Source organism: Pinus tabuliformis, chromosome 9 (assembly GCF_031772625.1).
Source record: "Pinus tabuliformis cultivar Carrire ecotype Pingquan chromosome 9, CPIR1, whole genome shotgun sequence".
Classification (NCBI taxonomy): Eukaryota; Viridiplantae; Streptophyta; class Pinopsida; order Pinales; family Pinaceae; genus Pinus; species Pinus tabuliformis.
This window is the reverse complement of record NC_142307.1, coordinates 857,039,918-857,044,597: the sequence shown is the minus strand read 5'-3', so window position 1 is coordinate 857,044,597 and position 4,680 is coordinate 857,039,918.

The window sequence follows — 4,680 nt, the reverse complement described above, 5'->3', positions numbered from 1 at the left end:
TTCATCTGCCTCTGTGTATTTTGCAAAATTTGGTTTGGTGAGAAACAAATGTTTCACTTCATGCTCTATGAAAAACAGGTTCTCCAATGTATCATATAATACTTTGCCTGTGGGCAAAGCTTTAATAGCCGAAGAGCTCGCTTGTTCCTTGGCCAATTTCCTAAGTCTATCACTATAGTCCAACTGGGTCATGAGTTTTTCATTGATGACCATGGGACTAGGAAGACCTTTGTCCCTTAAAATCTGAAATTTAGCCATGAACCTATCAATGGCTGCTTGCATGTTGTAGCACTTCTTCTCTAAGTTGTGCATGAGGTTTCTTTTGGAAAGAACCTTTCTAATCTCCATAATGGCTTCAGTCTTGGCTTCTATGTTAAGCTCTTGGAGCTCATATCTGTTCTTGCTATTTAGGAAGTGGATGAGTCGATTTGCATCCTCAAGTTTATCTCCTAATTCTTCTCTTACTTTCTGGATAGCTTCAGTGGCTATCTTCACTAATTCTGTCTGTTCAAATATAACTTGGATTGATGGCCAAATATCATTGATAGAGTCAATGATATTGGCCCAGAGCATCTCTTTAGTATGTCCTAGTGGCTTCTGCAGTGTCAAATATCTCTCTAGGACTTTGATTTTCTCACCCATCCTTAGGGCCTTCTGTGTCTCTTCTCTTTGCTGAATTTGGGAAAGTTTACAGTCAGTTTCTAAACTTTCCACTTTTTCCTTTAATCTCTTTAGATTTGTAGCCTAGATAAACATATCCTCCATGGATTTTACCAGTTCTGCTACTTTCTCAGTTGATGTACTTGCTGTTGTAGTGGACTTAGTTGTAATTGGCATTGTTGTGGCACGTGGAGCTGTAGTTGCCAATGATGCTGCCAATGTGGAAGGAACTGCTGTTGATATTGTGGGGATGACAGTTCTGGAAGTTGTGGCCATGTCACTTTGCTTCGACTGAATTAAAGTGTCCAACTCCTTCTCTGTCTCCTTAAGTTGATCATTTAGTTTCAAGACCAAGTCCATGAGCTCTTCATGTCCTTGCTATGCCTCCAGGACTTCCTGTGTCTGCGGATGATGCAACTAGGGTATCTTTAGTTGTTTCTTGAGTGCAAATATGTCATCATTTTTCTTCTTGATTAGTTGCTCTGCAACTTTTACATCTTTGGGATCGTGTCCCAACTCTATGACTAAGTCCTCTAAGGACTTGATTCTATTATCTTTAGCCTGTGAGGAGGCTTTCTCCAACTGAAATTGGGTTGATATATTGTTAAGAGAGTTTTGCAGTTGGTGGGCAGCAATGGCTTTCCCTGTTAAGGTGGAGTATATCATCTCCCCTGTTTGCTTGTGTAGCTCAATCTGGTCAATGGGATGAATATCCCTTGCTAGTACTTCAAGGTCCACTTTCTTAAAATTTGATCTTGTCCTTGGCTGCTGAGTGGTCGGCTTGATGAAGGTCATCTGCATTTTCCCCTCTTTGACATCAAAGGCTGACATAAGCCTTGTTTGATTGGTAAGGGTCAATTTCAGATACTGTGCATAGGTTTGGGCTTTCAGCCTCTCATTTCTAGCCTTTATTTATTTGTATTTTTCCTTTATGTCTTGATCTTTATCTGCTGGCATTATGAAGGAAGACACTGCAATACTTTGCTTCCTTTCCAACATCTGAGTGTGTGATGTGGAAGGTGCTAGGGTGCCTCTAGATGGAGTGGCAAGCCTGCTCATATCTCTTTCTGTGCTTGTAACCTCAGCTGTCTCCTCTGTATATTCCTGTTCAGAGACAGGATTTACTCTTTGTCTCTTAGCCTTGTTTGTCTCTGCATAGACTTGTGATGTTTCTCTTTCTGAAGTAGTGGCCCCTTCCCTGTTTCTCTTGAGGTTTTTCTCCTCATTTAGAGGAGTGTGTAAGACTGGGGTGTACTCATGGTGGCCTCTGGTCTATCTGTTTTCTCTGGTATGCCTGTTTGATCTGGCACATCTGACAGCTCTGGTACTTCTGATTGTTCTGGCACCTATGATTCTTTTGGTATCTGTGATTCTTCTGGCACCTGCAGGAAAGAATCCTCATCAAGCTGTTTCTCTAGGTCAATTAATGTGTTTTCCACAACAACTTCTGCATTATCCCTGTCCTCTAAAGTGTTTTCCACCAATTTCAATTGGTTCGCATACTTTTCTATCTCAGGGATGCGGTGATGGATATAGGGGACCATCTTGTTCTTCTACCTTCTTTTGTAGATGAAGTCCAAGGGATCATATCTCCATATGAAGCTTTGTTTCAGTTTTAACCTCTGAAGGATTAGGTCTGTCTCCTTTCTAGCTTCTCTGCTATTACAAATAAAGGGACCCGATTGGTCTTTGATTTTGAGCTGGGCTTTATTTTTGGCTTTGACAAAGTTTACCTCATCTGAATTTATTATTTTCTTCTAGTACTCCAAGGAAAATAACCTCATTGGGAGGCATTTTGGTAGTTTGTATGGGGCCAGCGCACATCCATAAATTCTTATTTCAATGTGGTTTTGGTACAAGTACTAATATCCCACCTGATGATTGATGTTTAGATGAAGGACTCTCTCGATTTCAGGACTGATTCTTGGTGGAGGGGTTCCAGTGAGCATGGTCATCACAGGGTGGAAAAAGGAATCAATGAATTCATTGTATGAATAAGGGGAGGGATGTTGATGAATCAATGGGGTCCAGAAGATAACTGATCTTGGTTGGCCCTTGGTGTCAAGCTTCTAGAGAGTAAAGGGGAACTTATCTACTTGGTAGTATAGAAAAAGGTGATACAAAACAGAGGAGTACTTAAAAACTCTCTCATTACTCATTCTAAGGAACTATTCATGCATCCTATCAACTATGAACTGAGCATAGTCATATATGACAGTAGGAGGCTATCCTGGAGTGTATATGGACATGAAGGTTAAAATAATCTCATCAATATATTCACTAGTGGTATAACCCTGGATTCTAGATATCATATCCATAATACTTCTGCCCCATGAAGAAAATAAAGTTGATACACATGGAGGGGGTTCTTTGAGGGTATACTTTTCTTCTACAATGAAGGTTTGGATTATTTGAGCCAATCTTGCAGGGCTGAGTTTAGGATATAAGTCCAACAGGTCTCCAATGGAGAGGGGAGTCAAGTTTTGGCCAGGTTGGAGTTGTAGCATCTCATTTATTGATTCAGCAATGATGGTGAAAAGTATGGTCTGGTTAGGGGACATCACTGCTCTTTGACTGGGGATATAATTTGCATGGTAGTAATGGATAATTTATGGGAAAATGTGAACTCTGGGGAACTGGTACTTAGCCAAATTGGACTCCCACAGTCCAATTTGATCAGTCTGGTTCAAGGTTCTATCCCTACTTTGGCAGTATACTTTAAGCGGGGATTCATGGACATTGGTGTCCTTTATTTGGAAATCCCTATCAACCAAGGGGAGGTGGTCTAGGTCTAGTTGAGGAGTGGAAATAGGTCTAACATCCATGGAAGTTGGGGCACCCATTCTCAGTTCTTGTGGATTTGAGAATGGGGGTGGTAATTTGCAGTGTTTTTTAGGGCAATAGTGGTTCAGTATAGAGTAGGTTTGAGTCGCTAGAATTTATTTAATTAATTTTTTACTTTAACTAAGAAAACTCAGTAACTGGTTCTAAAATTGATAGGGGTTTCTAGAGAATTATGGCTGAAATACCTGGAATTGAGGAGAATTGGCTCTGAACAGGTTGATGGGCAACTACGAATGGTCGAAAAGGTTCTAAGTAGGCTGGAAAGGAAACTGGGTGCTTTGTGGCGTCTTTACGGTGCAATTGGATGTAGGTTGATAGCTTCGACATTTGCAGGTGCGTGCATGGAGGTTTATAGTTGAAAAAATGATAAAAAGAAATGATTTGGGGCTTTTTGGCTTTATGCGCGAAAGTCAATTTTGGCGGGTACGGGTGAACAATGGTCATCTGTCATGTAGCGAATGTAACTATTTGTCGCATAGCGGGTGGGCGGTAATTGGGTTCCATCACACCGCTTTTGGGCGCTCGGTGGTATTGGGGGGAGGTTGCCCGATTCCATACGTTGAACGACACGTAGCATCAGGGGCCTGGCGGAAAACAACTTTTTTGGGCGGGTATTTTTCAGTGGATGTGCTGGCCCAATATGGATAAAGGCTGTTGGATGTGGAGGGAAGCGATCGCACGATGATCGGGTGGGGAAACTGCATGGAGGGTAGTGGGGGGCCCGACAGGCGATTAAGTGTAGCGGTATTTGAGTTAACGGTGGATTAAGGCGGGATTATGCCATCGGGGTGATTAACGAAGGGTTTAGTCGGGGTTAACGATTGAGGGCGGGATTTTAATATTTTTGAGGGATAAGGGGTAGTGATATAGTTTATATTTAAACTAAGGAATGGGATTATATTATATATAGGAGCTATATATATATATGGGAAAATGGGTTTTTATCGGGATTTAATGTAATAAAATTAATAATTAATCTAAATGGGCGGAAAAGGGACACAATACACTAAGAAAATGCTTTTTCATGATTTAAATTCTTCTCACCTATTGACATCAATACTTAGAGTAATGTGCTTTTGTGGGTTTTTTAATGAAAAAGGGGTTTTCCATGGGGGTGATTACTTTCCCTAGGCAAATAGTATTTTAACCTTAGGAAAAGGGGTATTATTAGGGAAA